At 47.9% G+C, this 23,136-nt stretch overlaps 2 long non-coding RNA genes across 2 annotated transcripts in view; one reads left to right on the plus strand and one right to left on the minus strand.

Annotated features, from left to right (window-relative positions):
- LOC114005142 (uncharacterized) overlaps positions 1-9,659 on the plus strand; it is a 35,577-nt gene extending 25,918 nt beyond the window's left edge. Inside the window, exons 2-3 of the long non-coding RNA XR_003547037.1 lie at positions 8,545-8,733; positions 9,409-9,659. This is a non-coding gene — a long non-coding RNA (uncharacterized LOC114005142). The remainder of the gene's footprint in view (positions 1-8,544; positions 8,734-9,408) is intronic.
- Positions 9,660-10,820: 1,161 nt separating this feature from the next.
- LOC114005140 (uncharacterized) lies at positions 10,821-19,127 on the minus strand. The gene is made up of 3 exons (XR_003547033.1): positions 18,982-19,127; positions 12,823-13,829; positions 10,821-11,775 (listed from the first exon to the last, which is right to left on the minus strand). It is a non-coding gene; the product is annotated as an uncharacterized LOC114005140 (long non-coding RNA).
- Positions 19,128-23,136: the final 4,009 nt, after the last annotated feature.

A 23,136-nucleotide genomic window follows, 5' to 3' on the forward strand; every position in this document is an offset into this window, starting at 1 on the left:
ACATGCGCTCGGGGTGAGTTTAAGTCCCCGGGTCCGGGACTCAAACCGCGGTTGACTACGTGAGAGTCTAGCGACATAGCCATTACACTAACTGCTGGTCCCAGGATAGCCATTTATTCTTCATATTTCTCTTCTTCCTCTTCCTCCTCCTCCTCTTCCTCATTTTCTGGTTCTTAATGAGTCCACAAGGAGGGCAGGGCTGTTGAGCAGATATCCCAGAGCCCCTGCCCGCGGCCATCCTGGGGTCACCTGACCACTCCCTGCAGCATCAGCTCCATCCAGAGGCATCTTCAGCTGGCTGCCGCCTCCCCATTTATTCTTCATATTTCTCTTCTTCCTCTTCCTCCTCCTCCTCTTCCTCATTTTCTGGTTCTTAATGAGTCCACAAGGAGGGCAGGGCTGTTGAGCAGATATCCCAGAGCCCCTGCCCGCGGCCATCCTGGGGTCACCTGACCACTCCCTGCAGCATCAGCTCCATCCAGAGGCATCTTCAGCTGGCTGCCGCCTCCTCCACCCACTCCTGTCTCCTTGAATGGCCTCCCAAGTAAATCTGCTTACCTCCACATTCTTTTTCTTTTCTTTGTGAGATTCTTGCTAGAAGGTGTGTGTGCTCACCAGAGAGACAGAGAGAGAGAGAGACAGAGAGACAGAAAGTGAGAAATCACTCCCCCCCACCCCCACCGAAGGGATGGCCACACTGCAATCCTTTCTCCATTCTGCTCCTGGGATTTTGGGCACGCACACACACATGCCTGGCATGAGTTTTCAAGCTGCCGGGTTGGAGATTTGAACTGCAGCTGACCTCTTGGGAGTCCAGTGCCTTAACCACTATGCTACCTACTGCCCACCCCCATCCCCCACTTCCTTGAACCAGCATCTGTTCTGTGAGCAAGCAGACAAAGGTATTTTTTTTTTCTCCAGGAATTTTCTTTCTTTTTTATTTGCCACTGGATCTGGGATTCAAACCACACAGTTGACCATGTAGGATCCAGCTGCTTTAACCACCAGGTCATGGGCTGGTCTCCTTCAGAAATTTCATAACAGAAGTTTTGTTACATTATTATAGTTTTATTTTCATCATACAATGATGTCGCCATAATTAAAGCAAAAACTCCGCTCGGTTCTCTAGAAAAATGCCTGAATATTTAGGATATCGAAATCTTAGAGAAGTCAATGAACTTCTTTAAATTTGATGTTTCCAGTATGTGGTCTCAGCGGTAAAGCCCGAGAGAGGACAAACAGCTTTCCCGTCCCCCCTCCTCTCTCTCTTCTCCAGGCTGTGAGGCTGTTGGCAAACACCTTCTTCAGTTCAGTTTGGTCTGGGGTCGGCTGGGACACATCTGTGTTTGCCTCAGATCTGAGGAGATGGTCTGTTTCTGCCCTGAGGTCCCTTGTAGACCCCGAAAGTCTGTTTTTTTGTTTGTTTGTTTTTTATTGTAAATTAGACATTTCATGAGCCACTCTTTTCAGTCTGGGAAACCAGGAAACCTGTGACTGACCTGACCCCTCATCCCTTCAGGAAGAGACAAAGGCGCCCTCGCTGAGCCGGGTGGCTGCGTGGTCGGCGGGCCCTCATGCATGCCACCCCATTTCCTGACTAATCCAAGGTTCTCATGACCAATTCAAATAAAAGGAGTCACTTTCATGATTACTTTTAAAATTCTGCTATAGACTGTGTGCATTTCCCAGAAAGAGGTGGTGGGGTGAGAAAGCCCCCCTGGGGGACCACACTGCACTACCCTCTCCATTCTCCTCGTGGGGTTTTGGGCACACATGCACACACACTTGGCATATATTCCAAGCTGCTGGGTCTGGAACTCAAGTCACACAGTTAGGAGGCCACTTTTCTTTACCAGGTAGCTGAAGGATAGTACTTAGGAAATGGCATTTCCCCCTATTTTAAACAAGTATTCCTTGAATGTTCCTCATACAAACAGGTGGTGTTTACCTAGGAGTTAGACCTGATTTGGCACTGAGGCGAATGTTAAGGGTTTTAGCAACACTTTTGAAAAGTTTCCTTTTAGCACAGCGGTGAGTTAATACAAAAGAGTGAAATCAGGGACAGAAGAGAGAGAAGGCAGGGGCTACCGCCCACATGTCCTGATGACGTGCTGCCCTGCACCCATCCAGGAGCAACAGGGAGGCCCAAGCTGCTTGACCTGAGCTCCTCAGGGACCCTTAAGTGGCCTGCTGTGGGGGAGGAGGGGCTGCTCTGGCCTTCAAGGACCAACACCTGGTTCCTGTGATCCCTGAGATAGAAGAGATGGAAGCTCAACCTCCAGCCCCATTGGGAGCACGAAGATTTCAGTGAACAGGAACCAAACACCTGAAGACAGGAGATGCTGGAGGACTTCTCTCCCCACAACCATTCTAGTAGTAAAGGAGAGACACTCCCCTCGGAAACCTAAACCCAAAACTCCTACCGTGGATTCTACACTTACGTTCACAGCAGAGGAGGGAAACTGGCACGCCAATTTCCCTCCATGGGGAAGGGCTCAAGCACACAGCTACAGAAACCTACTCCATAGAAGGAGGAAGAAGTGAGTGTATTTTCAGATGACTGAAAATCAAAGCAGAGCTTCAAGAAATAGGAAAAAATGAGGAAAAACCTCAAGGGAACGTAATAACCCCTCACCAACAATGGATTAAACATAAGAGATCACAGGACTGTCAGGAAAAGAATTCAGAATAGTCATTGCAACAAAACTCGATGAGATGCAAGAGAAAACAGACAACAATTCCAGAAGATGAGAAAACCCTTCTGTGACTAGAAGGAGGAACTCCAGAAAGAAATAGACACACTGGAAAAGAATCAAACAGGACTTCTGGGGTAAAGCATATAGTGTAGGAAATGAAAATTTCCCTCAAAAGTATCAACAGCAGATTAGACCATGCAGAAGAAAGGATCTCTGATCTCGAAGGCAAAATTTCTGGATTTAGTCCACGTAAACAAGAAAAGTAGAATAACCATTAAAAATCAGGACAACATATGAGAAATCTTAAGCACCATTAAATGACCAAATAGCCTTATAAAAGGTATTCCAGAAGGCGAAGAGACAGGCAAAGGTATAGAAAATCTCTTATGATATTCTAGCTGAAAACTTTCCAAAAACAATTTTTTTTTTTGGAAAACTTTCCAAATTTAAAGAAGCATCCAAATCCAGGAGATACAAAGGACACCAAACAGATGTAACATAAGAAGATCTTCTCCAAGGCATATCATAGTTAAATTGGTGAAAGTTAAGAACAAAGATTGGATTCTAAAAAGGGCAAGAGAGAAATGCCAAGTTACTTACGAAAGTTACCCCATTAGACTCATATTTGACCTCTTAACTGACGCATGCAGGCTAAGGAAAGAATGGGAAGACATATTTAAATCTTTGAAAGAAAAGTAATTTCAACCCAGAGTGCTATGTTCAGCAAGATGAGGAGAAATAAAATCATTTCCAAATTAACAGAGGCTGAAAGAATCAACAAAATCAAACAAGCTTTTCAAGAAACACTTAGGGGAACCAGCAGATAGCATAATGGCTATGTCACTGGACTCCCACGTAGTCGACCACGGTTCGTGTCCTGGACCCGGTGGCTTAGAACTCACGCTGGGCACGTGTGCGTGCGTGCCCAAGATCCTAAGAGGAGAATGGAGGAGATGGGATTGCGGTGTGACCATCCCCCCTGGGGGGTGAGTTCTTGCTTTCTGTCTCTATGTCTCTCTCTGTCTGATGAGGCCCTATAGCGAAAAACTCTCAAAAAAAAAAAAAAAAAAGGAAACACTTAGGGAATACTCTACCAGGAAAACTAAAGGGATATGAATGGAAGTAAGAGAATACAAAACTAAGATTGGGCTGTCGGTAAAGTCATGATGCATTTTGCAGAGAAAAAGCATAGAGAAAAACTTGTCATGACTTTCCCAGCAACCTAATAGAAAAAACAGGTAAATCCACACATCCTGATAGTAACATTGAATGTTGGGATTAAATTTCCCAACAGAAGTGCTAAAAATGCAGATGAAGGGGACCAGCAGTTAGCATAAGGGCTATGTCGCTGGACTCCCACGTAGTCAACCGTGGCCCGGACCCGGGGGCTTAAAACTCACGCCGGGCATGTGTACGTGCGTGCCCAAGATCCTGAGAGGAGAATGGAGGAGAAGGGATTGCGGCGTGGCCATCCTCCCTGGGGGTGATTTCTCGCTTTCTATCTTTCTGTCTCTCTCTGTCTTTCTGGCGAGTGCACGTGACCTATAGCAAAACCCTTTCCAAAAAACGGAAAAAAAATGCAGACGAAGGTATTTTACACACAAACAGGCTATGTGCAAATTCACCAGTTGTTTGAGACAGTGGTCTGCACAGGTTTCAGTTCACATGGTTATTATTACCATCACTCATCGTATAAAACTAGATACTACAGGAACAGTGTAAATGTTACAAGTAGCTGAGACTGTGGAGTGAACTTAAAGAAGGCTAAAATCAAGAACTTTGACAAGCTTATAAATCACCAAATCACTGATTTTTTTACCATGTCTTTGCTTTTAAACATTTTTTTCTAATTTTGTTTTGCTTTTGTTTTTTTGAGGACTTCTTTTTTTCTTTTTTGGAAAGGTTTTTGCTATAGGGCACGTGCGCTTGCCAGACAGACAGAGAGAGACATAGAGACAGAAAACGAGAAATCACCCCCCAGGGGGGATGGCCACGCCGCAATCCTTTCTCCTCCATTCTCCTCTCGGGATCTTGGGCACGTATGAACACGCGCCCGGCGTGAGTTCTAAGCCACCGGGTCCGGAACGTGAACCGCAGTCGACTACGTGGGAGTCCAGTGACATAGCCATTACGCTAACTGCTGGTTCCCCAGGACTTCTTTTTTTTTTTAAAAAAAAAGAGTTATTTCATTTTATTTGTTACTGTTATTATTGTTTTTTTAAAATTTGCTATAGGGAACATGTTCCCACCAAAGAGACAGAGACAGAGAGAGAGAGAGAGAGAGAGAGAGAAAGTGAGGAAGCAAGCCGTCAGGTCTGGGACTCAAACTGTGGTCAACCATGTGGGAGTCTGGGGCCTTAACTACCACGCCACCTGCTGGCTCCAACGACCTTATTTCCTTATGCATAGAACACTACTATGGTCTCATAAGAACTCACAGTAAGTAAAAAAATTATTTTTCCATCTGTTCCTAATAAGCTGTCTTTAACTAGCTATGTTAGAATAATCTTTGTTTTTATTTTTTTTAAAATCCATCCTTATTAATTTATGAGGCTTTTTGCTGTCTGAGTTTTAATCATTTTTTTTTCTTGAGAACTGCATTTCACAGTAAAGAACATCATAGACCATTCAGTCCATACTTCCAGAATAACCAGTAAAGCAGGTTTTGAATGTTCACAAAATAATATAATGTTAAATGTTGAAGGTGGTGAATGTGTCTATATTCTCTGTTTATTACACGCTGTATACATGCTTTTACAGACCATCCGTACCCTGCAAAGATGTGTGATGATTCTACGTAAATCACAAATTACAATACATTTAAAAAGATAGTGAAATCAGAGCAGGAGGCATCAGCAAAACTACATTTGAGTTTTTCCTGTTGCATTTTTGTTCTAAATTTGATGTTCCTTTCAAATGTTTTTTTGTTTATGGAGATTTGCCAACTGTTCTTGAGGTCTGGCTCAACTCTGACAAAAGCAAAGAGAAAAAACAAACAGAATGTTGCCTAACTTAAATGTAAGTTGAATTCAAGAGACAGATTGTTCACCTAATTAATCAATTCAGCCACATTTATCTAGCTCATGCAAGAGACCAGGCCCTGAGATGCAGAGAATACGGTTCCAAAGTGGTGAGTGGAGAAATAAAATGCCTGTTAGCTTCTTTAGGGGAGTTTTGATGTCAATAAAAATAAAGATTAGAAATACCAGTCATCTCGTATAACATTTGTGCTCTTAATTGACAATATCGTGACTTGTTTCTGTGCAGAGAAGAATGTTACATTGGCTATACCTTTTAACCAAACAAAGAGGCTCTGGGTTACCAGAAGGGGGGCTTCATTTCCAGGGACTGAAGTATTTCACTTCAGAAGAGCCCGAGGCTGTCCCTGGGCCACAACTCTAGCATCGCACGCTGCAGTGTGGTTCCCCGGTCTGCGACAGCTTCCTTAGGGCAACCAAACAGAAAACGGGGGACTTTACAGGGGGTCACATGGACAGCAGCAAAAGTGGCAGGTCTGAAGGCCGGGGAGAAGACAGAGCACGTAAGAGGCAGGCCAGGGCGGTAAACAGTGGAGTGGTCGTGCGGGTTCCAGGGCTCACGGTCCGGGCTGGTGGAGATGGAAGCAGGTTTGTCTGGGCTTCAGACACGTCTCTGCAGGGAAGGGCGAGCTGGAGTTGGGAACACGGAGGGCTTCAGGTGAGAGCAGAGGCTGAGCTTGGAGAGGAGCCGCGTGTGGACGGTCTTACTAACAAGGCACGGCCAGCAGTGAGAGGCAGGGGACCTGCTGCGTCCTATGTGATGTGGAGAGAGCTGGGACCGAAATCTGGACAAGCCAAACGGGGCGTTCCTGGCAGACGCCAGGGCCGGCCTCGTCAGCAGCCTGCGGGAAACCCAGCAGGTGCTCCCAGTGCTGCCTGTTTCTGCTCATTCTGAGGGCTAAACCTTGCTCCTCTGAGGCTGGGTTGTAGAGCACCAACATTTGTCAACATGCTTCACCTGAGTGTGTGTTTTTATAAGAGGTTTTATGGATTTTCCCAGAGACCCCTACAGAATAGGGGGCTGTTCTAGTCTGTTCTTTTGATAGTAACTAAAAATACCCAAGTCCAGGTAATTTTTTTTTTTTTTGAGAGAGATTTTTGCTATAGGGCACATGCGGTTGTCAGAGAGACAGCAAGAGAAAGCAAGAAATCGCCCCCCGGAATGGATGGCCAAGCTGTAATCTCTTTTCCTCCATTCTCCTCCTGAGATCTTGAGCATGCATGCACATGGCGTGAGTTTTAAGCCTCTGGGTCCTGAACTTGAACTGCAATTGCCCATGTGGGAGTCCAGCGACGTAACCACTACACCACCTGTTGGCTCCTGGTTTGGCTCAAGGTCAGAAGCCTCATCTGGCAAGGCTGCATCTCAACATGGTGGAGGGAACGGGGCTGGCAGGTGGAATGGTGGTTAATGACGCTGGACTCCCACGTGGCTGATTGCGGTTCGAGTCCTGGACCTGGAGGCTTTCTCTCTCTATCTCTCTCACTTTCTCTCTCTCACTCGCTGGTCAAATTAAAATATATAAATAAACACATAAAATATTAAATAAAATAATTCTTAAAACCCCCAAAACAAAAACAAAAAACATGGGGACCAGCAGTTAGCATAATGGCTATGTCACTGAACTCCCATGTAGCCAACCGCAATTCGAGTCCTGGACCCAGTAGCTTAAATTCACACCAGGTGCATGTACATGTGTGCTCAAGATCCCAAGAGGGGAATGGAGGAGAAGGGATTGCGGTGTGGCCATCCCCTCTGGGGGTGATTTCTCACTTTCTGTCTGTCTGTCTTTCTGGCAAGCGCATGCACCTTATAGCAAAAATCTCTCCAAAAGAAAAAAGAAAAAAAAAACCAAACAAACAAGAAAACAAAAAAACATGGTGGAGGGAAGGAGAGTGTGGTCGGGATCTAGTCATGTCTTCTTACAAACCAACCAGGAGTCAATCACAGGGTCCCCACCCTAATCACCCCCAAAGAGCCCACTCCCAATACCATCAAGTTTCCTGTAATACATTCACAGCCAAATTTCAGCACAGGAATTCTGGGGAGAGGCTCACACCATAGTGATGGCCTTGAACCCACTTACCTCTGTCCTGGTCCAGGCACTGGCTTAGAAGAGAAAAACTCAGCAGGGAGGGGCACAGATGTGGCCGAGCCCTCCTGAGGCTTGGTGGATGGGTGGGCGGGGGTGCATGGCCACGCTCTACCCTAAACTCATTACGGAACTCAGCACAAGGGCACACGTAACCGCAAATGTTCTGATCTTCAGGGTGGAAACAGGAGCAGGACCGCAGTTCCCCTGGTGAGTCTGCCCTCCCCCAGCCAGCCCGCATTCTCCCTGTGTCCTGCAGGCCTCGCCCTTGTGTCCCCTCAGTGCCATAGAGACATTCCTTAGTGTTCCAGGGCGTCCCCCTGCTAGTCCCCATATTCTTCCTTCCCTCTCCAACCTCCTCTCCTCTTTTCCATTCATCAGGGTTACTCTAGAAGACTAAGTGCGCGGGTGAATCGAGTTCTCTAAAACGATCTGAAAGCGTGGTGAGCAGTGAATCAGTGACAACATGGTAGAACGAGCGAGCCAGGCAGACCTGCGTGTTAACCCAGCTCTTCTGTCCCCTAGTTCTGTGACCCTGGCAAGAAATGTGACCTGCCCGAGTCTCAGCCTTCTAGTCTGCAAAGTGGGCACAATAGCGACTGCCTCCAGTGGGCCTGTGGGCCTGGCAGGTGGCTGGAACACAGCGTACACGCCATCTTCCTTTCTCACTCCTGGTCCTTGCCACGCTGTAAAGAGTGTATCTACTTTTACCTACAGGAACACCTAGTGGTAGAAATCCTGGCGGACTGAGAGGCCCGTGGGATGTTTGCAGAGACCATCAGGACCGCTGACCTCAGAGCCCTGGGGCACCACCGTGGACTGACCTTCAGTGACATACATGGGCACTGCGTTGCAGGCAACACCCATCGGGGGAGTCTGGACACTGGCAAAGACCCAGCGCTTCAGGTTAAGTGCAGGTGGGGCCTGCTAAGCTGTGGTTGCCTCTGCAGGGAATCAGCCAGAAAGAGAATGACTGCATGGGGACCAGCAGTTGGTGTAATGGCTATGTCGCTGGACTCCCATGTAGTCGACCGTAGTTCGAGTCCCAGACCCAGTGGCTTAAACGCACACTGGGTGTGTGTGCGTGCATGCCCAAGATCTGAGATCCCGAGAGGAGAATGGAGGAGAAGGGATTACAGCATGGCTATCCCCCCGGCGAGTAATTTCTCTCCTTCTTTCTGGCAAGCGCATGCGCTCTATAGCAAAAATCTCTTAAAAAAAAAAAAAAAAAGATTGGTTACCACTATAAAGTTGCCAACTTAAAAAAAAGAGAATGACTGCACATCTGCTGTCCATCGATACTCAAGCTGTTTCTCAGAGGAGGATATTGTACAAATCCCTCTTAAAGGGAAAATAAATCTTTGCCCCTTTAGGGTGTTGACCTATATTATTTTATTGTAGTATATCTAAATATACACAAATCTCTAAGTAGATTTAAATCCCTTTGTTTGCAGGTCTTAGAAAACTGTAAAACCAACCTACATTTATATATTAAACACAAACTTGATACAATTCAGATTTATAGCACTGGCAGTCTCTTGCATCGGGTGCGTGTTTTGCTGAGCCGTATCGTCCCTACAGGCATGAAGATTGTGTCACCTCTGTCCTCGAAGTTACCATGAGCCCCTCCACTGCTGCTTTGTGGTGTCATCATGAAGGTCAAGTGTTTACACCAAGGGGCGCTTTACAGAAACCCGTTTCCAGACAAGGCCTGGGACACCGTGGTCCCTGTGGAGTGAATGTGCCAAGACAAAATCTAGTAAAAAGCAAATCAAGATACGGTATTAGTCTTCATCACAATGCTCCACGCATGAGTTGAAAAAATCCAAAAACTTCTTAAAACTGAAGGCACAGGGGACCAGCAGTTAGCATAATGGCTATGTCGCTGGACTCCCACGTAGTCGACCGCGGTTCATATCCTGGATCTGGTGGCTTAAAACTCACACTGGGCACGTGTGCGTGCGTGCCCAAGATCCCGAGAGGAGAATGGAGGAGAAGGGATTGCGGCGTGACCATCCCCCCTGGAGGGTGATTTCTCGCTTTCTCTCTCTCTCTCTCTCTCTGTCTGTCTGGTGAGTACACATGCCCTATAGCAAAAACAAACAAACAAACAAAAAAAACCCAAAGGCACAGTTTCTACATATGTGCATCGTATTTCTAGAGTGGGAGACCCCATTGCTTTCACTGGAGCCTGCCCTGCCTACGCTCAGAACCATGAGTCCATGCAGAGCTTTGAACCTTTATGTCAAGATACACAAAAAACTATTTGCAGGGCAAATGCTTGTGATGGGGTCAACAAAGGAGGTTGCCCAGGCCCCTCATGAGGGCTGGCTGCCCTGACGCACCAAGGACCTGCCTCGCACATGGCAGGCGGTTGGAAGAGGTTTCCTGTGTCCTTGCGGCTCTAAGTGGAGACCCTGGACCAGCGCCATGATGTCACCTGGGAGCACGTTAGAAATGCAGAATTCCGGGCCTCGTTATAGCCTCTGAGTAGGAACCTGCATGTTAGGGCACCCCTGGGTGATTCCTGTGTACATTGAAGGGTGACATCCACTGGGGCATAGAGTTGGCTTCTACAGCCAGCCCCCCAGAACATGGGGAACGTTCACTACACAACAGCTAAGTGGGGTCCATTTACATCCAAACTAGGGATCATTATGGACATTTCATTACAATCCATAGAATTTTAGAGATTTTTTTGACTGTATTTTTGTTCTTCAAAATTTGTATTTCTTTCTTCCTTCCATGAGCGAGATAAAGAAAGAAAGAGACACATGCACCCCCAACAGGGTCTTCTCACTGAGATCCCATCAGACAGAGAGGCTGAACCTGTGTTGTGTGAAATGCTCGATTTTTAGGGTACAGGCCCGTAAGTTTAGAGACCCACTCTGAGATGCAGAAAGAAGCCACAAACGTGAGTAAAGTAGGAAAAGAGAAGTTTTTAATAAAAAAAATATATATACACCGTGTGCCAGAAAGGCACACATTGGGTCGCTGTTAGAGGACAGCGTGTGGAACTGGGGTTAGACGGTCCTTTCACCCTGGGGCTCGTCACGAAGATTTGGGAGGACGGGCCTGTCATTGTAGCGGACTCCTCTGTGGAACTCGTGGGCTTTCTGATGCTCCTGTGTACTTCCATCAGGTGGGGACTCTGAGGACTGGATCACACATGCCCAGTGTGGACGCTGAGGCCATGAGCATCTGCATGGGGATGACTCTGCCTGTGTCAGTTACTGTCCCTGGGGGGAAATAGGAAGTTGGCCAAGCATCCAGGTGAGCTCCTGTGTGCGTGCGTGGGACGGCGGGAGGGAAGAACACAGGCAGGTCACCTCCCCTCCCTTGGCACCCAGGGTCTAGCTGCCATCCCTGGTGACAGTGATGGATGTGTCAGATGTCCCCTTGGTTGGGACTCCCTGCTCATAATGTCTACCTGTAACAATTCTGTCCTCAGTCCCGCCAGCCAGGATTACGGCGTGCACACACATGTATGCACACACGCCCAGCATGAACAGGGAGACCTCAGGACGGGAACGTGGAACCAGCCCTCATGGCTCAGCATCGCAGAGCACTGCATGACTGCGCTCACTCGTGGCTAGCCCATGTGGTGTTTTTTAAACCCACTTTATGGTTAGAATCGTCCAGAGGCATTCACTAAAAGTCCAAGATGACTGAGCCCCGCAGAGAATCCCTGAGTCTGAATGTCCAGAACGGGAGGGGTTAACCAAATCCCAGAGGGCTGGCAGATCCATGCGGGGCTGTAGACCAGGGCAGGGTGTGTGTGCAGGGGTGCGGGTGCATTTTCTCTCTCTAGTCTCCTTCTTCTTGCTCACTCTGCTCTGATCTGTCCCCTCTCTTTATAACATGTCCTTCACGGTGCATGCAGAGCCTTACACGGCCACCGACCAAGAAGGAGCTGGCTTCCGTCCAGCAGCCTAGTGTACCAGCCACCTGTCTCACAAACGTGAGTAAAGTAGGAAAAGAGAAGTTTTTAATAAAAAAAATATATATACACCGTGTGCCAGAAAGGCACACATTGGGTCGCTGTTAGAGGACAGCGTGTGGAACTGGGGTTAGACGGTCCTTTCACCCTGGGGCTCGTCACGAAGATTTGGGAGGACGGGCCTGTCATTGTAGCGGACTCCTCTGTGGAACTCGTGGGCTTTCTGATGCTCCTGTGTACTTCCATCAGGTGGGGACTCTGAGGACTGGATCACACATGCCCAGTGTGGACGCTGAGGCCATGAGCATCTGCATGGGGATGACTCTGCCTGTGTCAGTTACTGTCCCTGGGGGGAAATAGGAAGTTGGCCAAGCATCCAGGTGAGCTCCTGTGTGCGTGCGTGGGACGGCGGGAGGGAAGAACACAGGCAGGTCACCTCCCCTCCCTTGGCACCCAGGGTCTAGCTGCCATCCCTGGTGACAGTGATGGATGTGTCAGATGTCCCCTTGGTTGGGACTCCCTGCTCATAATGTCTACCTGTAACAATTCTGTCCTCAGTCCCGCCAGCCAGGATTACGGCGTGCACACACATGTATGCACACACGCCCAGCATGAACAGGGAGACCTCAGGACGGGAACGTGGAACCAGCCCTCATGGCTCAGCATCGCAGAGCACTGCATGACTGCGCTCACTCGTGGCTAGCCCATGTGGTGTTTTTTAAACCCACTTTATGGTTAGAATCGTCCAGAGGCATTCACTAAAAGTCCAAGATGACTGAGCCCCGCAGAGAATCCCTGAGTCTGAATGTCCAGAACGGGAGGGGTTAACCAAATCCCAGAGGGCTGGCAGATCCATGCGGGGCTGTAGACCAGGGCAGGGTGTGTGTGCAGGGGTGCGGGTGCATTTTCTCTCTCTAGTCTCCTTCTTCTTGCTCACTCTGCTCTGATCTGTCCCCTCTCTTTATAACATGTCCTTCACGGTGCATGCAGAGCCTTACACGGCCACCGACCAAGAAGGAGCTGGCTTCCGTCCAGCAGCCTAGTGTACCAGCCACGTGTCTCTGGGCAAGTTAGGTCCCCCCAGGAGCCTCGATTTCAACATCTTCAGTGGGATTTGGTGGCTCCCCCTCGTGGGCAGTTACAACATGGCCAGGTCCTGGAGAGCAAGCTTTTCTTCTTCCCAAGAAGAAGGAGTTGCTCTGTGCTGTACGTCCCTGGGCCAGACTCCTAGATGGAGGTGAACAGGTCTTCAGCGCCAGCTCCGTCCTGTGTTCAGACCCTGCTCACCTAACTTCTGTCCACCACAGTCTGCTCAGTTTTACTCACTGTGAATCTAGAAGGCTCTGAAAGAAAAAACTTGCATCACAGAAGGGTTTGCTCCCTGGTGACCTCAGTGAGGGAGGGCCTGGCGTAGGGGCTCTGGCTTCCTTCCTGTTTCATTTCCAGGCCAGGGTGGTCAGTGAAGTACTTTAACCATCCGTGTCCCCAGGCCAAAATACCTCATGCCTTGCTGATCCGGCCCACGCCCTTCAGGGGTGTGTTCGGACATTTCCCGCCTGTCCAGTTCCCGTGGCTTGTTCAGGGCAGTGAGTACTGGTCCCCAGGGATCCGGCTGGCTGGTGGCATCTGCCTTGGGGCTCACATTTGGGCTGGGAGGTTGGGGGTCTCTCATGAAGGAAGGTTCATTCAGAAGGTGTACCTGTCAGTCGGGGCCACTCTCAGCTTTGTTGTCTAATCCTGATCCCTCCAGGGATCCGTCCACACTTTCAGGCCTGGGCAGCCCTAGCCACCGGGTTGACATTTTTCAGAAGCCTACAGCACGCTGTGGGCTCCTGATGGAAGAGGACCATGACCTGTCCAGGGTGGACAGACCTGCTGACCAGTGCCCCATCCTGCTGCCCTTCGAGGTCACCAGAGTCGAAGGCACTTCCTCCCTGCCCTGGGCTGTGCTGGTGTCAGGGTTCTGGTCACATAGGAGGGTTCAGACTGTGGAGTCACTCTGGCCTGCATCCCCTTCCTGTTGCAGGGTCCTTAGGCCACGTGATGGATTGTCTCAGTCTCTCTGCCAGGTCGAGATTGGGAAACGGTTTATGTCAGGACTAGAGAAGACATTGCTCCCTGGCTTCACGATTGGCTGTAGCAGTGCCTGGCCTGGATTACAAACCATTAGTGGATATATTCTGTTCTCTGCTAATAGTCTATAGACAGGACAGCATCTTTTGCAAATAGCTACTTTCGAGGAAATTCGTGTGGTTTTATTTGCCTAATGGCTATAAATCGACACTCGCTAACACGACAATTCACAAAATTCAGGTACCCCTCGAGAACATTTGGGAGTGTGCCTCCCTCTTCACGTCTCACAGACACTTGCCTTCTGTAATTTTCCATTTAATACAGAGTGGCTTTCTTTGCATATTGGTAATGGGCCATGTAATATGAAATTGAGATATTAAAAAAATATTTTTTCCATTTACCTCTCTAAGTTCTCCAGCTGAGGCCCTGGAAATCTGACTGTCAAAAGACAGAATAACAAGAGAAAAACAAACAAGTTTATTAACACATGCATAGCACACACTTACAGAGAAATCAGTATGAATGCTCAAAGCAGTGGTTAGAGGTTGGGTTTATATGGCCTCTTAACAAACCCAACAATTTTTTTTTTTTGAGATTTTTTTTTTTTTGGAGAGGTTTTTGCTATAGGGCGTGTGCACTTGCCAGAAAGATAGAGAGAGACAGAGATACAGAAAGTGAGAAATCACCCCCCAGGGGGGATGGCCACACCGCAATCCCTTCTCCTCCATTCTCCTCTCGGGATCTTGGGCATGCATGCACATGTGCCCGGCATGAGTTTAACCTACTGGGTCTGGATTCGAACCATGGTCGGCTACATGGGAGTTCAGCGACATAGCCATTACGCCAACTGCTGGTCCCAAGCCCAATAATTTTGTAGAGAATGACAAGATGAAAACGTCTTGGCCTCCCAGTGGTGGCAGGCTGAGGAGGCAAGCCCTCGGGGAGACTAGTGGAGTGAGGCTGGGTCGTGCAGGTCCATTTTGGCACCCACTTTCCATCTTCTCCATGGCCAGGAAACTTCCCAAGGAGATTGACTCTGTGACAGTCTTCACTGCTCAACAATTCTGGTTGTATTAGGCAAGGGAAGCTCTGGAAAGGCTTCCTCCCATATCAGTTGAATCTGAAACACCTTTAGCTCAAAAGAATCTTCTTTTTTTAACTGAGTTTTTTTTTTTTTTTTGAAAGAAAGTTTTACTATAGGGGTATGTGGTCACTGGAGAGACAGAGAAACAGAGAGACAGAGAGTGAGAAGTCAACCCCAGGGGAGATAGACACGCCACAATCCCTTCTCCTTTATTCTCCTTTGGGGATTTTGGGCACACACGCACATGCACACGTGTGAATTTCAAGACTTCAGGTCTGGGATTCGAATCATGGTCAGCCACGTGGGAGTCCAGTGACATAACCATGGTACCGTCTGCTGGTCCCTCAAAATAATCTTTATGCTAAAGTGGTGTCATTCTTTCATTCCTCCATTTGAAACTTCAAGATGTTTCATTGATTGAAAATTGAGTTGGTGGCGACCAGCAGGTGGTGTGATAGTTAAGGTACTGGATTCTCACATGGCTCACCACAGTTCGAGTCCTGGACCCTGTGGCTTGAAAATCACACTGGGTGCGATACCCAGCAAAAAGCCAGAATCCAAGGTGGGCCTAGCCCTTCTCCTTTAACAAGGATGTCTCTGCTCCAAACCTCTTTTCTGGCCCAACACCCAGCAAAAAGCCAGAATCCATGTGCATTTGAGGTGAGGCTAGTCCTGCCTCTTTAACCAGAAAACCTCTTCCCTAAACCTCTCTGACCTCTCCTTTCTCTTGCTAATTTCAGAATCTATGTGCATCTGAGGCCTAGCTCTGCCCAGAGCGCTGTGCAGTTCTCATTTTTTTTTACCTCTTTTATTTTTAATTTTCCCCCTTTAATTGTTTTGCTTTGTCTTTATTTATTTATTTATTTATTTATTTTTGCCTTTTCCTCTTTGTTTCCTGTCTTTTACCTGACTTTCTCACATGGCTTCTGACCCTCTACACATTGAGTGTTTAGGCAGGTCTAGGTGCACAGTAGCAAAACATCTGACTACTTTAAACCCCACAGCTCAGTCCTGGTGCACCTATTCCCTTGAAATTGTGAGGTCTTTATAATATCCAGTTCCATTGACAAAAGTGTGGGTTGCTTAGTGAGGGTCAGGGAAATGGAACTGCAGAAATATTCCAGGCCATCTTTTTCCACATGTCTCTAACACTCAGGATTAACTCCAAGAAAGTAGGAAGTAATGCATAATCTATCAGATGACCAGAAACCACCACTGCAGAGGCACGAGAAATATGGGAAATGAAAAAAAATATCTCTCCCCCAAGGAGAAAGAACAGTCCTTTGTCATCCACAGATAGTACGATGGAACTCATGGAAATGTCAGGTAAAGAATTTAGGATATTCATAGTTACAAAGCTAACAGAGATGCAAGAGAAGAGAGACACAAGACTCCAGAAAATGCAGAAGAAACAACGAGTTCTAGGAGGTGAAGAAGTTCTTCCACAATCTGAAAGAGGAAATACACACCATAAAAAAGAATCAAGCGGATCTGCTAGAGATGAAGGCTATAATACAGGAAATCAAAACCTCCCTTGAAAGTATTAAAAGCAGATTAGATCATGCAGAAGATCAAATTCCAGATGTAGAAGATCGAACCTCTGACCTAGAAAAATTCATCAAAAAGACTGAGAAAATAAACATCCAAAATGAGAATAATATACGAGTAATACTAGTTACCATTAGCTGACCAAACATCTGAATAATCGGTATCCCAGAAGGTGAAGAAACTGATCAGGGCATTGATAATTTATTTCATGAAATCCTGGAAGAAAACTTTCCAAATCTAGAGAGGCATTCAAATATCCAGACCCAGGAAATAGAAAGGATCACACAGAGAATCAACATAAGAAGATCTTCCCCAAGGCACATCATAGCCAGATTGACCAAAACCACAGAGGTAAGACCCTAAAAACAGGCAAGAAAAAAACATTGAGTTACTTTCAAAGGATATCCCATCATTCTAACATTGGACCTTTCGTCGGAAATAATGTAAGCAAGGAACAAATGGGAAGATATAGTCAAAGTGTTAAGTGAAAAACAATTTCAACCCAAAATACTATACCTGGCAAGATCATCATTCATATGGGAAGAAAAGATAAAAACATTCTCAGATAGACAAAACCTGAAATAATTTACCAACACCAGACCAGCTCTTCGAGAGGTTCTGAAGGGAGTACTATACCAGCAAAACTAAGACAAATAAGAGAGCAAAAAATGACCAAGAAAATTTCCAATTTAATGGTAGGGACAAGTTCTGAAATATCAATAACAATGTTGAATGTTAACAGGAAGGTCAGACCACAGTAACACTGCAAATTCAACCAAAGAGAGAGTACAGGAGACTGAACTGGTGAAATAAAATTCTATGACTTTTTTCTAAAACATTACTGATTTTCTTCTATGCTTTGTCTTCCAGATTTAAGAATGTTTGGTTTCTTTTGAGTGGTCGAGTTCAGCAATTTGTTAAAAAAAGAATTTTAAAAATTGAAACATAAACTTTTCTCCCTTCCTGACCCCTTTGCAATTGGAAAATATTTGTGAGCATTCTTATTTTGTGGCGGAATGATTATTTGCATAAATTCAATAATACAATGGTATCTGTTGCCTTGCATCAGAAATCGAATTCTTATGGGGCTTTGTGCAAATAACAGACCAAATTGAGATTAACCTTATTTTTTTTTTTTTTTTGCAAATAAGTTAGTTTATATCTCCTTTTAGCAAAAGGGAGAATGGAGAGAAGAAAAAAATGTTAGAGAAGAAAATTACAGTGCACTAGTTACTAGATTTTAGCTTTGTTCATACTTTAAGATGTTTTGTGAATCAGTAAAATGTAAAAAAAAAAGTTTAGTATGGAAGGGAGGGAGGGGAAAAGGAAAGGAAAAAATGGGTAAAAGCATGCTTAATTGACAAAAAAAGAGAAGCTATTTGCTGATGATACTGTATATAGTAATATCCTTGTCTTGACTGACATGCATGGTATTTGTGTTGGAAAAAGAAGTGTATTCTGTAAAGACATGTGATAAAATGTAATAATAAATGAATGAATGAATTTTTAAAAAAAGAAAAGAAAATCACACTGGGTGCATGTGTGCACGCCTGCCCCAAATCCCAAGAGGAGAATGGAGAAGGGCTTGTGGTATGGCCATCTCCCAGGGAAGTGATGCACCTCCCCTCTCTGTGTGTTTCTCCAGCAAGCATGCATGCCCTATGGCAACAACTGAAAATAAATGGAGTCGGGAGCTGCGGAAAGAGAGTCAGTGTAGGTGTGAGATCGAAGCGGGGAAATGGATCGGAACAAGCAGGAAGAAGCAAACCTAAGCAGGCTTCCTGGCATCTTACTGACCCGAGTGCCCTGGTCCTGTGGGGAGCACAGCCCTGTAAGGCAGCTGTGTCTCCTCTGGGTACACCCTGAAGCCTCCGAAACCCCACAGTGAAGCCCGACTGGGGAAGCTGATAGCACCAAGAGTATGTAGTGGCCTCATGTTCAGTGTGCGGTGTGGCCCAGGAGTTGACCCGGTGCACGCCCCCAGCGGCAGCTCAGGGACAGCACTTCAGGTCTTTGGAATGAAGACATGACATCACTCAGCCTGCTATCGCAGAAATACTTTACTGCTGACACAAGCGCTGCTGTTGGGAAGCACACGCTGCTTCAGAGAGCAGCCCTCACATGAACCTCTGATGGGATCCTGCTTCCGTCAGTGTCCCTTCTCCAAACAGATGTCACACCGGGGGACCACACAGCTTAGAGAACACCAGGGACAGGTAATGCACACTGGAGCCCCGGGCCAAGAGCGCTTTCCCTCAGGCCTGTGGGGCTCTGTCTTTGCACATGCCTTGAGGCTGGCGTGTTTTGATTTCCTGACTCTCTCGGCCGCACTGGCCCAAAGTCTGCGGGCCGGGAACCGGTGCAGTGTTGAGGAGAATAGACTGTGTCCCCAATTCCTGCCCAGTCTCAACCCACCATAACCCCACAGCTGGAGACAGGGAAATGTTTTCTCAATTCGCCCTAGAAGAAAAAGAAAACAAAGAGAGAAAAGACAAAAAGCTTTCCTTACCCCCAAACACCTCCTCCTGGGCATGCGGGCAGGATGTTAGCTCCCCACTAGGGCATGCTCGTCCAGTCCTGGCGGGCGCCATGCCCTGCCCTGGCTCCCGTTAGGCCCAGAGCTTCAAGCCCTTCCAGTCCCGTGGCCCGCTCAGCTCTGACCCCTCCTTCCCTGTGAATGCTTTCCCAGCTCTGGAAGGATTTCCTCCCCTGACTTTTGTTTTCATACACACCACTTTTTAATAAGGCCTCTGCCCCTTTCTCTATAAATACTTAAGAATGTATTTTGAGCAAACTGACTCTCAATGCAACCACACAGGGCCTCCTGGGGCTGTTTTTCTCTTTGTTTACAGTGCTGGGCCCTGGGGCTGAGAGGTGGGCTGGAGACCCACCAGTTGCCAGGAGTCATGCTCCGAGGGAGCCATTCCCTGTGCCACCAGCAGGTTAAAGAAAACACCTACCCATGTGGTGTGGTCATGCCCCAACCTTTCTTCTCCATTTCTTCACCCTGTTAGGATTTGGGGCACACACACACACACAGGCCTAGTGTTTTTGTTTGTTTGTTTTTTCTTGAGAGGATTTTGCTAAACGGGCACATGTACTCTGCCAGAAAGACAGAGAGAGACAGAGAGACAGAAAGTGAGAAATCACCCCCCGGGGGGGATGGCCACGCCACAATCCCTTCTCCTCCACTTTCCTCTTGGGCCCACACGCACACATGCCCAGTGTGAGTTTAAGCCACCGGGTCTGGGACTCAAACTAGGGTCACTACATGGTAGTCCAGCGACATAGCCATTATGCCACCTGCTGGTCCCTGTGTGTTGTTCAAGCTGTCAGGGCTGGGATTCGTACTGCTGGTGGTCTTTAACCGTTACGCTGCAGGCTGGCCCTATCGTCATTGTGAAGGAGGACTGTGGTCGGCAGTTAGCCACGAGCGGGCAGCCCTAAGAGAAGAGCGAAAGGCTCATCCAGCTCCGGGTGCCAGGAGGGCGAGGCAATTTGCCAACTCCCTTCCTTGAGGCCTGAGGGAAGCGCACAGAGATGATTCGTAGATTTTTCTCTTATCTAAAAGACCTAAGCAAGCGTTTTGGTCAGTGCCCTAATTCCCATTAGGACGATGGACTAATTGGGCAGTCTAATTGGGGCAACCTGGCTCGCATTGGGCATGCGCAATTAGGTGATCAAGGTCCTCGTTCTTTACCTGTGAGGAAGGTGCGCAGGTGCAGGAAAAGAACGTGTGGATTCAAATTTAAAGGAAGGACATAGGCAGCGTAAGGGGCCTCCCTCTAATGAATATTCATGACCTCTAGTAATAAAAGTAACGGTTAACTAGTACCAAACGCGGTTGCCACCTGGCAATCTGCCCGCCCAACAACCTTTTGGGGTGTACTTTTCTTTCTTTTCTTTCTTTCCTATTAAATCTTCTTTTCTACCTACTTCATTAGTGTTTGCGGTTTCATTTTGCACCTAGGAACAGATCTCTAATTTTAGTGATCCGGACCCAAAGAACCAAGGACTTCACACCACAGCTCGACACTCTCCCATCCGTTGACAGGATCTGTCCCACTGGAGAGGCACTTTGCACTGACTGCCTCCCGGTGGCTACAGCTGCCCTCCCCAACCCCATGTAAATCCCCAGACCTGCTCATCACTAGCTGATAAAGTTCACGCAAGCAGGGCCTTATCTCTCCCCTGTCGCAGTGCCCAGAGCAGTGCCCCTGCCCCAGGGTACAGGCTGAGAGTCCCATGTGAACGCGGGGGAAGGGGGATGGAGCCACTGGCCTCAGGCCCAAGAATAGTCTCAGTTCAGTAAGTTTCAGGACTCGAGTTTCTAAGAAAGCCACAGACTTACCTGGAGACAGCTCAGTTCGGCTCAAGCAGCGGCTTGCTGGAACTGAAGGTGTGTGACTTCTCTTGACTGAAAGGAAGCCATCGAGAATGGATGGATGATCCAGATGACTTGTGCTGGATGACACCATGGGTGCCTGGATGGGATGACGTGGGCCCGACATGAAGGGACAGTGAGCTTCCTGCTGGGCAACTCCTGCTGTCACAGAACTGTCACCACTGGCAGAAATGTCTTCTGCAGAGCGTCTTGGTCTAAGTTGGCCGAAGCTCAGAAGGTCACAGGTCCTATTGCAGCACTTGGCTGTGCACAGAGCAGGCCGTGTAAAATGTTTCCAGTGATAGGGCTTCTCCCGCCACAGGCCACGGCCACGGGCTCAGGGCTCAGCTGTTACCCAGAGGATCGGAGTGAGGGGAGAGGAGGCAGCTGCTGGGTATCCTCGGCAGGCTGACAGGGTCCGGGAATGCCTCTGGATGCCAAGATGCCACAGATGCCAGTCCGTGTGCATCTGGGCAGGACACCTCCCCACTGCCACAGAGTGAGGGCTGCTTGGAAGAGGTCAAGGCAACCAGAGCTTCTGGGGAAGAATTACTTCCCTAAGGTGCCACTCCCTGAGATGCTTGAAACTGGCCGACGGGACAGTGAAGAAGTGGGGGACCCTGACTCCAGCTCCTTCCCAAGCAAATTCAACTGGAGCCTCACTTTTCTTTCTTCTTCCTTTCCTTCCTTCCTTCCTTTCTCTCTTTCTCTTCCTTTCTCTCTCTCTCTTTCTTTCTTTTCTTTTTTTCTTCTCTCTTTCTCTTTCTTTCTTTCTTTCTTTCTTTCTTTCTTTCTTTCTTTCTTTCTTTTTCTTTCCTCTTTTTCTTTCTTTCTTCTTCCTTCCTTTTTCCTTCTTCTCTTTCTCTCTCTCTCTCTCTCTCTCTCTCTCTTTGTCTCTATCTCTGTCTTTCTCTGGTCGCATTAAAACAAATAATGAGAAACCAACCCCCAGGCAGGATGGCCATGCCATAATCTTTTCTCCACCCTCCTCTTGGGACTTTTGGGCATGCGCGCACATACACCTGGTGCATTTTTCAAGCTGCCAGTTCTGAGACTTGAACCATGGAGTTAGAAATGTGGTACTTAGTACGTTAACCATCACACCACCTGTTGGCCCTGAGCCTCACTTTACTCATTTGCAAGACAGAGTGCTGGGGGGGAGTGACCCCAGGCACACCTGAGCATTTGCCATTTCATTCTCATCCCTCAGGAGTTGGCCACCGAATTCCCAACTGCATCATCGACCTTGAAGGCTGAGAGGCAGGCTGACAGCAACCACCTTCCTGAGGTTTGGCAGGCTGCCCTGCGGCAAGAGAGCTTTCCAGAAACAGAAACAGAATTAAACCAAGGCTTGGTGGAGATCAGCCCAAATGAGGCGGTCCTCTGTGTGGTGTTGGGATAAACCCTGTAAGTGTAGGCTTGGAATAAAAGAAAATATAAACCAAACCAAAGGAATGCCCACACAACTCAGGTGACGAAGCATAGGCTTTCCTGCGTGTGGACAGAGTCCGATGAAACATGCTGACTACAGAATACGGCGTCTGTGATTTTGCTCACAGAGGAAGGGCAGAGCCAAGAATTTGCATGTCTGACCAGGGATGCCATGGCCAGTGGCCATCCTGCGAGGTGTGAGGGGTTCCCTCTTTAGCAAAGTCACCTGGGGTGGGGCCGCCCCGGCACCTTTAATTGTGGCCTCTGGTAGGCGTGGACACCTGTGGTTGTGGACCTGGTGGGGACGGGCCACCAGCAGGAAGGCTTCTGCAGCACAAGTTCAAACGCTCACACTCGGGCTTCAGGGGCCAGCTGTTGGGTGCTGCTTGGTGCCCAGAAATCACAAAGGAAATTCACAAAGTTCAGCCAGATCTCCGGGAAGATCCAAGCTGGCTTTTCAGATCTGCTTGGCTTCAGGGGCCAGCTGTTGGTTGCTGCTCGGTGCCCAGAAATCCAGAGGAAATTCACAAAGTTCAGCCAGATCTCTGGGAAGATCCAAGCTGGCTTTTCAGATCTGCTATTGGGAACCCAGCTGAGAGTATGGTCCTGTGGAAATGCTGTTTACCGCCCACTAAGGTTGGCAGAGAACCTGAATGACAGGCCAGGTGGGGACGGAGTCTCAGGCTGCAGTGAGGAAGGTTGGCAGACCAGGCAGAGAGCTGAGGCTGTGGGAGCTCTTTGGGTGTGCCAGGCACCTACAGGAGCAGTCAGCAGCCCCAGACTCAGGCCTGGGCTCCTGGTTCAGAAGCCACCCGCCTCATCAGGCATTTGGCTGGCACCTGCCTCGCC

Source organism: Tupaia chinensis, unplaced genomic scaffold, assembly GCF_000334495.1.
Source record: "Tupaia chinensis unplaced genomic scaffold, TupChi_1.0 Scaffold142716_1, whole genome shotgun sequence".
In the NCBI taxonomy this organism is placed as follows: domain Eukaryota; kingdom Metazoa; phylum Chordata; class Mammalia; order Scandentia; family Tupaiidae; genus Tupaia; species Tupaia belangeri.